Raw genomic sequence first — 13,652 nt, 5'->3', positions numbered from 1 at the left:
ATACTCTTCATGTATCGAGAGGTTCATTTTCATGATGAACCTTGTAAGAGGGTTTGTTAATTATTGTGCAGGTAATCCCAATGTACCTGATGCTAACCCACAGAAAGATAATCATTGTGTTGTCATCATGTATCGAGATGGGTTACCCCAGAGCGGCCGGAAAACGTGTGGCGAGGTTTAATACAAAGTGTTAAAAAAGAGGGACAAAGCTCTGTTTTTTTTTAAAGTGATTTGCGTCATCATTTGTCAACTAGTGCACACTTTCTCTTTCCATCGGAGTGCTGCTGTAGGCTCTTTAAGTGGTTTGACCAATCAGATTCAGACGGTTGGGCAGAAAGCTCAAGGCGTTTTCCACTTCCCCCTCCGGTATTTATTTAGGAAGCGTATTTAACACAAGCAAAAACCTCTTATGGTAGCAGCTTATATAGCTAAACATTAGTGACCAGCAGCTGCATAGTCTAGCCTACCTGGCCAGGGTAAACATAAAACAAATGTGCGTGGGATCAACTTTGGTTTTACATTCAAACTTTTTTAATCCATTCGCAAATATCATTCGTGGGGGATGACATGTTTACTGTTGCCTTGTTTTTAATAAGGCCTACAGTTGCAAAGGGCAAGATTGCACGATGCAAACCTGCACAAAACAAGGTCAACCCTTTGAGTTTTCTGGTCCATGTCAAGTCTACTCCCTCTCCCCCTCTCTGGTGTTCAACCATCATTACACTCTCCTAACAACCATCATTACCCTCTCCTGACAACCATAATTTAGACACTCCTGACAACCATCATTACACTCTCATAACAACCATCATTACCCTCCCTGACAACCATCATTTAGACTCTCCTGACAACCATCATTACCCTCTCCTGACAACCATCATTACCCTCTCCTGACAACCATCATTACCCTCTCCTCACAACCATCATTACACTCTCCTGACAACCATCATTACCCTCTCCTGACAACCATCATTACCCTCTCCTGACAACCATCATTACCCTCTCCTGACAACCATCATTACACTCTCCTCACAACCATAATTACCCTCTCCTGACAACCATCATTACCCTCTCCTGACAACCATCATTACCCTCTCCTCACAACCATCATTACCCTCTCCTCACAACCATCATTACACTCTCCTGACAACCATCATTACCCTCTCCTGACAACCATCATTACCCTCTCCTGACAACCATCATTACCCTCTCCTGACAACCATCATTACCCTCTCCTGACAACCATCATTACCCTCTCCTGACAACCATCATTACCCTCTCCTGACAACCATCATTACCATCATTACACTCTCCTGACAACCATCATTACCCTCTCCTGACAACCATCATTACCCTCTCCTGACAACCATCATTACCCTCTCCTGACAACCATCATTACCCTCTCCTGACAACCATCATTACCCTCTCCTGACAACCATCATTACCCTCTCCTGACAACCATCATTACCCTCTCCTGACTACCATCATTACCCTCTCCTGACAACCATCAATACACTCTCCTCACAACCATCATTACCCTCTCCTGACAACCATCATTACCCTCTCCTGACAATCATCATTTAGACTCTCCTCACAACCATCATTACCCTCTCCTGACAACCATCATTACCCTCTCCTGACAACCATCAATACACTCTCCTGACAACCATCATTACCCTCTTCTCACAACCATCATTACCCTCTACTGACAACCATCATTTAGACTCTCCTGCTCCTCATCATTAGACTCTCCTGGACTCATCATTAGACTCTCCTGGACTCATCATTAGACTCTCCTGCTCCTCATCATTAGACTCTCCTGGACTCATCATTAGACTCTCCTGGACTCATCATTAGACTCTCCTGGACTCATCATTAGACTCTCCTGGACTCATCATTAGACTCTCCTGGACTCATCATTAGACTCTCCTGGACTCATCATTAGACTCTCCTGCTCCTCATCATTAGACTCTCCTGGACTCATCATTAGACTCTCCTGGACTCATCATTAGACTCTCCTGGACCTCATCATTAGACTCTCCTGGACCTCATCATTAGACTCTCCTGGACTCATCATTAGACTCTCCTGGACTCATCATTAGACTCTCCTGGACTCATCATTAGACTCTCCTGCTCCTAATCATCTCCTCATCATTAGACTCTCCTGCTCCTCATCATTAGACTCTCCTGGACCTCATCATTAGACTCTCCTGCTCCTCATCATTAGACTCTCCTGCTCCTCATCATTAGACTCTCCTGCTCCTCATCATTAGACTCTCCTGGACTCATCATTAGACTCTCCTGGACTCATCATTAGACTCTCCTGTAATCATCATTAGACTCTCCTGGACTCATCATTAGACTCTCCTGGACTCATCATTAGACTCTCCTGGACTCATCATTAGACTCTCCTGGACCTCATCATTAGACTCTCCTGGACTCATCATTAGACTCTCCTGGACTCATCATTAGACTCTCCTGGAATCATCATTAGACTCTCCTGGAATCATCATTAGACTCTCCTGGACTCATCATTAGACTCTCCTGCTCCTCATCATTAGACTCTCCTGCTCCTCATCATTAGACTCTCCAGCTCCTCATCATTAGACTCTCCTGCTCCTCATCATTAGACTCTCCTGCTCCTCATCATTAGACTCTCCTGGACCTCATCATTAGACTCTCCTGCTCCTCATCATTAGACTCTCCTGCTCCTCATCATTAGACTCTCCTGGACTCATCATTAGACTCTCCTGGACTCATCATTAGACTCATCATTAGACTCTCCTGGACTCATCATTAGACTCTCCTGGACCTCATCATTAGACTCTCCTGGACCTCATCATTAGACTCTCCTGGACCTCATCATTAGACTCTCCTGGACTCATCATTAGACTCTCCTGGACTCATCATTAGACTCTCCTGGACTCATCATTAGACTCTCCTGGACTCATCATTAGACTCTCCTGGACTCATCATTAGACTCTCCTGGACCTCATCATTAGACTCTCCTGCTCCTCATCATTAGACTCTCCTAGGCTCCTCATCATTAGACTCTCATCATTAGACTCTCCTGTAATCATCATTAGACTCTCCTGTAATCATCATTAGACTCTCCTGTAATCATCATTAGACTCTCCTGCTCCTCATCATTAGACTCTCCTGGACCTCATCATTAGACTGTCCTGTAATCATCATTAGACTCTCCTGGACTCATCATTAGACTCTCCTGCTCCTCATCATTAGACTCTCCTGGACTCATCATTAGACTCTCCTGCTCCTCATCATTAGACTCTCCTGGACTCATCATTAGACTCTCCTGGACTCATCATTAGACTCTCCTGTAATCATCATTAGACTCTCCTGGACTCATCATTAGACTCTCCTGGACTCATCATTAGACTCTCCTGGACTCATCATTAGACTCTCCTGGACTCATCATTAGACTCTCCTGGACTCATCATTAGACTCTCCTGGACTCATCATTAGACTCATCATTAGACTCTCCTGGACTCATCATTAGACTCTCCTGGACTCATCATTAGACTCTCCTGGACCTCATCATTAGACTCTCCTGGACTCATCATTAGACTCTCCTGGACTCATCATTAGACTCTCCTGGACTCATCATTAGACTCTCCTGGACTCATCATTAGACTCATCATTAGACTCTCCTGCTCCTCATCATTAGACTCTCCTGGACTCATCATTAGACTCTCCTGGACCTCATCATTAGACTCTCCTGGACTCATCATTAGACTCATCATTAGACTCTCCTGGACTCATCATTAGACTCTCCTGGACCTCATCATTAGACTCTCCTGGACTCATCATTAGACTCATCATTAGACTCTCCTGGACTCATCATTAGACTCTCCTGGACTCATCATTAGACTCTCCTGGACCTCATCATTAGACTCTCCTGGACTCATCATTAGACTCTCCTGGACTCATCATTAGACTCTCCTGGACTCATCATTAGACTCTCCTGGACTGGACTCATCATTAGACTCTCCTGGACTCATCATTAGACTCTCCTGGACTCATCATTAGACTCTCCTGGCTCCTCATCATTAGACTCTCCTGGACTCATCATTAGACTCTCCTGGACTCATCATTAGACTCTCTGGACTCTGGACTCATCATTAGACTCTCCTGGACTCATCATTAGACTCTCCTGGACTCATCATTAGACCTCATCATTGACCTCATCATTAGATCATCATTAGACTCTCCTGGACTTCATGAATCCGTTGTTTTCACTCCTCAGGTGGTTTATGTGTCCTTGTCAGACATTTCTCTCGTTTTGTATCGTTCTACGTTCGTTGTTAATCAACTCCCAAACTGCACCTGTTTCCTGATTCCCTACGTCGACAATACAGAATACTACCTCAACCAATCATGTTGCTTTCTCTGTGTCTGTGTAGGAACTTCCGACCTCCCCCCCCCCATAATCCTTTAAATTAACCTACAGACATGTAATCATACTAGCTCGTGCTAACCCACAGTCTCATTTTGTCTTGATCACATTGAGGGAGAGGTTGTTGTCCTGTCACCACACAGTCAGGGCTCTGACCTCCTCCCGATAGGCTGTCTCGCCACTGTTGGTGATTAGGCCCTACCACTGTTGGTGATCAGGCCCTACCACTGTTGGTGATCAGGCCCTACCACTGTTGGTGATCAGGCCCTACCCTGTTGGTGATCACCACCGCTGTTGGTGATCAGGCCCTACCGCTGTTGGTGATCAGGCCCTACCGCTGTTGGTGATCAGGCCCTACCGCTGTTGGTGATCAGGCCCTACCAGGCCCTGTTGGTGATCAGGCCCTGTTGGTGATCACCGCTGTTGGTGATCAGGCCCTACCGCTGTTGGTGATCAGGCCCTACCTGTTGGTGATCAGGTTGGTGTGATCAGGCCCTACCGCTGTTGGTGATCAGGCCCTACCGCTGTTGGTGATCAGGCCCTACCGCTGTTGGTGATCAGGGCTGTTGGTGATCAATACCGCTGTTGGTGATCAGGCCCTACCCCTACCACTGTTGGTGATCAGGCCCTACCACTGTTGGTGATCAGGCCCTACCGCTGTTGGTGATCAGGCCCTACCACTGTTGGTGATCAGGCCCTACCACTGTTGGTGATCAGGCCCTACTGTTGGTGATCACTGTTGGTGATCAGGCCCTACCACTGTTGGTGATCAGGCCCTACCACTGTTGGTGATCAGGCCCTACCACTGTTGGTGATCAGGCCCTACCACTGTTGGTGATCACTGTTGGTGGCCCTACCACTGTTGGTGATCAGGCCCTACCACTGTTGGTGATCAGGCCCTACCACTGTTGGTGATCAGGCCCTACCACTGTTGGTGATCAGGCCCTACCACTGTTGGTGATCAGGCCCTACCACTGTTGGTGATCATACCACTGTTGGTGATCCCTACCACTGTTGGTGATCAGGCCCTACCACTGTTGGTGATCAGGCCCTACCACTGTTGGTGATCAGGCCCTACCACTGTTGGTGATCAGGCCCTACCACTGTTGGTGATCAGGCCCTACCACTGTTGGTGATCAGGCCCTACCACTGTTGTGCCATCGGAAAACTGGCATGTACCAGATGCTCAACAGGCTTTGGTCTGTGGCCAAACCACACAACTAAAAATATTGGACAATATCTCATCCTGGAATTCCCAAGGTCTGAGGTCATCTGCCTTTGGCCTAAAGAGCAAGAACCTGGACTTCACCAAAGAAATCGGTAATACAGACATTGTCATCCTGCAAGAAACATGGTACAGAGGAGATGGACCCACTGGTTGCCCTCAAGGTTGCAGAGAGCGGGGAGTCCCATCCTCCAAACTACCAGGTGGGTGGTATAGAGGAGATGGACCCACTGGTTGTCCTCTAGGTTACAGAGAGCTGGGAGTCCCATCCTCCAAACTACCAGGTGTGAAACAGGGAGGGACTCAGGGGGTATGCTAATTTGGTAGAGAGCAGACATAACTCACTCTACTAAATTAATCAAAACAGGGAGATTTTACAATTGGCTAGAAATTCAAAAGGAAATGATCTGAAAAGAGAAAATGTCCTCCTGTGTGCTACCTATATCCCCCCACTAGAATCCCCATATTTTAATGAAGACAGCTTCTCCGTCCTGTAGGGGGAAATCAATCATATCCAGGCCCAGGGACATGTACTAGTCTGTGGCGACCGAAATGCAAGAACCGGACAAGAACCTGACACCCTCAGCACACAGGGGGACAAACACCTGCCTGGAGGTGACAGCGTTCCCTCCCCCGTATGCCCCCCGAAGGCACAAGTACTACAACATAACCAACAAAAACGTGTCACAACTCCTGCCCTCTCTTATCTCTGTCTCGATCTATTTCTCTCCCTCCCTCTCTTCTCTCCATCTCTTTCTCCATCTATTTCTCCCCCTCTCTTATCTCTGTCTCGATCTATTTCTCTCCCTCCCTCTCTTCTCTCCAACTATTTCTCTCCTCCCTCTCTTCTCTCTCTCTCCATCTATTTCTCTCCCTCCCTCTCTTCTCTCTCTCTCTCTCTCTCTCTCTCTCTCTCCTCTCTCTCTCTCCTCTCTCTCTCCTCTCTCTCTCAATCTATTCTCTCCCTCCTTCCTTCTCTTCTTTCTCTCTCGATCTATTTCTCTCCCTCTTCTCTCTCTCTCGATCTATTTCTCTCCCTCCCTCTCTTTCAATCTATTTCTCTCCCTCCCTTTCGCCATCTATTTCTCTCCCTCCCTCTCTTCTCTCTCTCTCTTTCAATCTATCTCAGACCTATGAGTTCTCTCTCCCTCCCTTATCTCTCAGACCTCTCCATTTCACCAACTAATGAGATTCGCCATCTATTTCTCTCCCTCCATCTCTTCTCTCTCCTCTCTCTCTCCATCTATTTCTCTCCCTCCATTTCTCTCTCTCTCTCTCTCTTTCAATCTATTTCTCTCCCTCCCTTTCGCCATCTATTCTCTCTCCCTCTCCATCTATTTCTCTCTTCTCTCTCTCTCTTTCAATCTATTTCTCTCCCTCCCTTTCGCCATCTATTTCTCTCCCTCCATCTCTCTCTCTCTCTCTCTCCATCTATTTCTCTCCCTCCATCTCTTCTCTCTCTCTCTCTCCCTCCCCCTCTCGTCTCTCTCTCTCTCTCCATCTACTTCTCTCCCTCCCTCTCTTCTCCTTCGCTATCTGTCTCACTTTAGTCTGTGTTTTTGTGATCCAGTTTTTTAGACAGCAAGGTTATTGTACTATGAGTGACCCCAACTGCAGTCTCCTCTCTCTGGCGGCTTCAGATACGAACTGCAATGTATTTAACCAAAGATAGAGTACATCCCAAAGAGAACCTTATTCTTGACATTGTGTACTACTGATGAACAGGGCCTACAGAGTAGTGTTGAACAGGGCCTACAGAGTAGTGTTCAACAGGGCCTATAGAGTAGTGTTCAACAGGGCCTATAGAGTAGTGTTCAACAGGGCCTATAGAGTAGTGTTCAACAGGGCCTATAGAGTAGTGCTCAACAGGGCCTATAGAGTAGTGTTCAACAGGGCCTATAGAGTAGTGTTCAACAGGGCCTATAGAGTAGTGCTCAACAGGGCCTATAGAGTAGTGCTCAACAGGGCCTATAGAGTAGTGTTCAACAGGGCCTATAGAGTAGTGTTCAACAGGACCTATAGAGTAGTGTTCAACAGGACCTATAGAGTAGTGTTCAACAGGGCCTATAGGGTAGTGTTCAACAGGGCCTATAGAGTAGTGTACTACTGTGGAACAGGGCCTATAGAGTAGTGTTGAACAGGGCCTATAGAGTAGTGTTGAACAGGGCCTATAGAATAGTGTTGAACAGGGCCTATAGAGTAGTGTTCAACAGGGCCTATAGAGTAGTGTTCAACAGGGCCTATAGAGTAGTGTTCAACAGGGCCTATAGAGTAGTGTTCAACAGGGCCTATAGAGTAGTGTTCAACAGGGCCTATAGAGTAGTGTTCAACAGGGCCTATAGAGTAGTGTTCAACAGGGCCTATAGAGTAGTGTTCAACAGGGCCTATAGAGTAGTGTTCAACAGGGCCTATAGAGTAGTGTTCAACAGGGCCTATAGAGTAGTGTTCAACAGGGCCTATAGAGTAGTGTTCAACAGGGCCTTATAGAGTAGTGTGTTCAACAGGGCCTATAGAGTAGTGTGCAACAGGGTTCAACAGGGCTATAGAGTAGTGTGCAACAGGGCCTATAGAGTAGTGTTCAACAGGGCCTATAGAGTAGTGTTCAACAGGGCCTATAGAGTATCAACAAGGCCTATAGAGTAGTGTTCAACAGGGCCTATCTAGAGTAGTGTTCAACAGGGGAGCCAACAGGGCCTATAGAGTAGTGTTCAACAGGTACTACTGTTCAACAGGGCCTATAGAGTAGTGTTCAACAGGGCCTATAGAGTAGTGTTCAACAGGGCCTATAGAGTAGTGTTCAACAGGGCCTATAGAGTAGTGTTCAACAGGGCCTATAGAGTAGAGGGTAGTGTTCAACAGGGCCTATAGAGTAGTGTTCAACAGGGCCTATAGAGTAGTGTTCAACAGGGCCTATAGAGTAGTGTTCAACAGGGCCTATAGAGTAGTGTTCAACAGGGCCTATAGAGTAGTGTTCAACAGGGCCTATAGAGTAGTGTTCAACAGGGCCTGTACTACTGTGGAACAGGGCCTATAGAGTAGTGTTCAACAGGGCCTATAGAGTAGTGTACTGCTGTTGAACAGGGCCTATAGAGTAGTGTTCAACAAGGCCTATAGAGTAGTGTTCAACAGGGCCTATAGAGTAGTGTGTACTACTGTTCAACAGGGCCTATAGAGTAGTGTTCAACAAGGCCTATAGAGTAGTGTTCAACAGGGCCTATAGAGTAGTGTTCAACAAGGCCTATAGAGTCGTGTACAACAGGGCCTATAGAGCAGTGTTCAACAGGACCTATAGAGTAGTGTTGAACTGTGCCTATAGAGTAGTATTCAACAGGGCCTATATAGTAGTGTTCAACAGGGCCTACAGAGTAGTATTCAACAGGGCCTATAGAGTCGTGTTCAACAGGGCCTATAGAGCAGTGTTCAACAGGACCTATAGAGTAGTGTTGAACTGTGCCTATAGAGTAGTATTCAACAGGGCCTATAGAGTAGTGTTCAACAGGGCCTATAACAGGGCCTATAGGCCTACAGAGTAGTATTCAACAGGGCCTATAGAGCAGTGTTCAACAGGGCCTACAGAGTAGTATTCAACAGGGCCTATAGAGCAGTGTTGAACAGGGCCTATAGAGTAGTGTTGAACAGGGCCTATAGAGTAGTGTTGAACAGGGCCTATAGAGTAGTGTTGAACAGGGCCTATAGAGTGGTGTTCAACAGGGGCTACAGAGTAGTATTCAACAGGGCCTATAGAGCATTGTTGAACAGGGCCTATAGAGTAGTGTTGAACAGGGCCTATAGAGTAGTGTTGAACAGGGCCTATAGAGTAGTGTTCAACAGTACCTATAGGGTAGTGTTGGACATGGCCTATAGAGTAGTGTTCAACAGGGCCTATAGAGTAGTGTTGAACAGGGCCTATAGAGTAGTGTTCAACAGGGTCTATAGAGCAGTGTTCAACAGGGCCTATAGAGTCGTGTTCAACAGGGCCTATAGAGTAGTGTACTGCTGTTAAACAGGGCCTATAGAATAGTTTTCAACAGGACCTATAGAGTAGGGTTCAACAGGGCCTATAGAGTAGTGTTGAACAGGGCCTATAGTGTAGTGTTCAATAGGGCCTATAGAGTAGTTTTCAACTGGGCTGTGGCAAACCTCTTCAAGGTTAGGAGCGTTTGTCACAAACTAAGTGGTAAACTGTCACCAAATCACCCAAGAATGAGAGTTCTTTCGAACAGGACAGTACCTGTGTGTTTGTTTCTCCGTCCTGGTCCACCCAGGCCGTAGGCGAGGTCAAGGACAGCAGGGTTCGGTACACGAATCGGGTTCTCGGTAGGTCCAGGTCCAAACGCCAACAGGTAAGTCCAAAACAGTCCAACTCATACACGGTAAATCCAGCCAATCTCTATTGTCTCTTTCTCTATTGTTCATAGATCCTTCCAGCACTCTCTTCTTCTCTTCCTGGTTTTTCTTGACCCTTTATCTGTGGGTTGGCTCCACCTTCTGAGGGTTCCCCTTGCTTCTGGGACTTGTAGTTTTGGTGGTCGGCCATTTTGTTATCTGTAGTTCTGACAGGGGTGGCCATTTTAGTGATCGGGCAGAGCCCGTTTATTAGTTCTGCTCTCACATACCTGCCATTTACCACTCGACCCCCTTCTTTGCCACAAGGGCCTATAGAGTAGTGTTCAACAGGGCCTACAGAGTAGTGTTCAACAGGGCCTAGTTGAGCTTGAGCTGTTTTGCAATGAGGAATGGGAAAAAAAATTCAGTCTCTCGATGTGCAAAACTGATAGAGACATACCCCAAGCGACTTACAGCTGTAATTGCAGCAAAAGGTGGCGCTACAAAGTATTAACTTTAGGGGGCTGAATAATTTTGCACGCCCAATTTTTCAGTTTTTGATTTGTTAAAAAGTTTGAAATATCCAATAAATGTTGTTCCACTTCATGATTATGTCCCACTTCTTGTTGATTCTTCACAAAAAATACAGTTTTATATCTTTATGTTTGAAGCCTGAAATGTGGCAAAATGGCTGCGAAGTTCAAAGGGGCCGAATACTTTCGCAAGGCACTGTATGTACACAGCATTCAAGGAATTATGAGGTGAATTGATAGTGAGATGAACACTGGGAGATGGCGGGAGCAAAATATTGAACTTCAGTAATATCAGACAGACAGACAGACAGACAGACAGACAGACAGACAGACAGACAGACAGACAACTACGATGTTGAAATATATTTATTCCTTTGCCACTACTCAGTCAGAGAGACATGGCCGCCATAACTGGTCTTGTAACTGGTCTTGTAACTCAGTCAGAGAGACATGGCCGCCATAACTGGTCTTGTAACTCAGTCAGAGAGACATGGCAGTCAGAGAGACGCCATAACTGGTCTTGTAACTCAGTCAGAGAGACATGGCCGCCATAACTGGTCTTGTAACTCAGTCAGAGAGACATGGCCGCCATAACTGGTCTTGTAACTCAGTCAGAGAGAACTCAGTCAGAGAGACATGGCCGCCATAACTGGTCTTGTAACTCAGTCAGAGAGACATGGCCGCCATAACTGGTCTTGTAACTCAGTCAGAGAGACATGGCCGCCATAACTGGTCTTGTAACTCAGTCAGAGAGACATGGCCGCCATAACTGGTCTTGTAACTCAGTCAGAGAGACATGGCCGCCATAACTGGTCTTGTAACTCAGAGAGACAGTCAGAGAGACACATAACTGGTCTTGTAACTCAGCCGCCGCCATAACTGGTCTTGTAACTCAGTCAGAGAGACATGGCCGTCATAACTGGTCTTGTAACTCAGTCAGAGAGACATGGCCGCCATAACTGGTCTTGTAACTCAGTCAGAGAGACTTTGCTGCCTTAACGGGTTATTCTTTCCCTGGAAATGTTCTTGCTGCAAGTGATTTTGACATTCTTTCTGTTAGGAAATGTTCTTGATGCAAGTCAGCTGCAAATCTGCAAATAAACAGACTGAATATAACAACATTGATCTGAAGCTACATATTCTATTTGATCAATCTGGGATGTTGTCATATTTTGGCCCACCAACCAATCAACACCAGCACATTTTTGATGATAATGAACACCATGGCAACCGTGATTCCAGAAGATTAGTCAATAAAATACCATGGTAACGTAAGTTCCAAATACAGTTGAAGTCAGAAGTTTACATACACCTTAGCCAAATACATTTAAACTCAGTTTTTCACAATTCCTGACATTTAATCCTAGTACAAATTCCCGTCTTAGGTCAGTTGGGATCACCACTTTATTTTAAGAATGTGAAATGTCAGAATACTTGTAGAGAGAATGATTTATTTCAGCTTTTATTTCTTTCATCACATTCTCAGTGGGTCAGAAGTTTGCATACACTCAATTAGTATTCAGTAGCATTGCCTTGAATTTTTTAAACTTTGGTCAAACATTTCGGGTTGCCTTCCACAAGCTTCCCACAATAAGTTGGGTGAATTCTGGCCCATTCCTCCTGATAGAGCTGGCGTAGCTGAGTCAGGTTTGTAGGCCTCCTTGCTCGCACACACTTTTTCAGTTCTGCCCACACATTTTCTATAGGATTGAGATCAGGGATGGCCACTCCAATACCTTGACTTTGTTGTCCTTAAGCCATTTTGCCACAACTTTGGAAGTATGCTTGGGGTCATTGTCCATACTTATTTTCACCATCATTTGCAAATAAATTCATTAAAAATCCTACAATGTGATTTTCTGGATTTTATTTTTCATTTTGTCTGTCATAGTTGAAGTGTACCTATGATGAAAATTACAGGCCTCTCTCATCTTTTTAAGTGGGAGAACTTGCACAATTGGTGGCTGACTAAATACTTTTTTGCCCCACTGTAGATACCTTTGTACCTGTTTCCTCCAGCATCTTCACAAGGTCATTTGCTGTTGTTCTGGGATTGATTTGCACATTTCACACCAAAGTACATTCATCTCTGGGAGACAGAACGCCTCTCCTTCCTGAGCGTTATGATGGCGCGTGGTCCCGTGGTGTTAATACTTGCGTACTATTGTTTGTACAAATGAATGTGGTAACTTCACGCGTTTGCAAATTGCTCCCAAGGATGAACCAGACTTGTGGATGTCTACAATATATTTTCTGAGGTCTTGGCTGATTTCTTTAGATTTTCCCATGATGTCAAGCAAAGATGCACTGAGTTTGAAGGTAGGCCTGGAAATACATCCAGAAAGACATCCACATGAACACCTCCAATTGACTCAAATGATGTCAATTAGCCTATCAGAAGCTTCTAAAGCCATGACATAATTTTTCTGAATGTTCCAAGCTGTTTAAAGGCACAGTCAACTTAGTGTATGTAAACTTCTGACCCACTGGAATTGTGATACAGTGAATTATAAGTGAAATAATATGTCTGTAAACAATTGTTGGAAAAATGACTTGTGTCCTGCACAAAGTAGATGTCCTAACCGACTTGCCAAAACTATAGTTTGTTAAGAAGTTTGTGGAGTGGTTGACAAAACGAGTGGAGTGGTTGACAAAACGAGTGGAGTGGTTGACAAAACGAGTGGAGTGGTTGACAAAACTCCAACCTAAGTGTATGTAAACTTCCGACTTCAAATTTTTGTGTATATATATATAATATATATATATATATATATATATATATATATATATATATATATATATATCAACTGTATCTGTCCCAGAGGATCTCTTGGCAATGATTAGGATGGAACATAGTGGTATAAAGTACTTAAGTAAAAACACTTTAAAAAGTACTACTTAAGTCATTTTTTGGGGTATCTGTACTTTACTATTTATATTTTTGACAACTTTTACTTCACTACATTTCTTAAGAAAATAATGTACTTCTTACCTGACACCCTAAAGTTACATAATAAATAATTAGTAGGAAAATGGTCCAATTCACAGAACATCCCTGGTCATCACTACTGCCTCTGGTCTGGAGGACTCACTAAACAGAGAACATGCCTGGTCATCCCTACTGCCTCTGATCTGGAGGACTCACTAAACA

The sequence above is a fragment of the Oncorhynchus masou genome, chromosome 12, assembly GCF_036934945.1.
Source record: "Oncorhynchus masou masou isolate Uvic2021 chromosome 12, UVic_Omas_1.1, whole genome shotgun sequence".
Classification (NCBI taxonomy): Eukaryota; Metazoa; Chordata; class Actinopteri; order Salmoniformes; family Salmonidae; genus Oncorhynchus; species Oncorhynchus masou.
The sequence above is the reverse complement of the archived record's forward strand: the minus strand, read 5'-3'. Positions refer to the sequence as shown.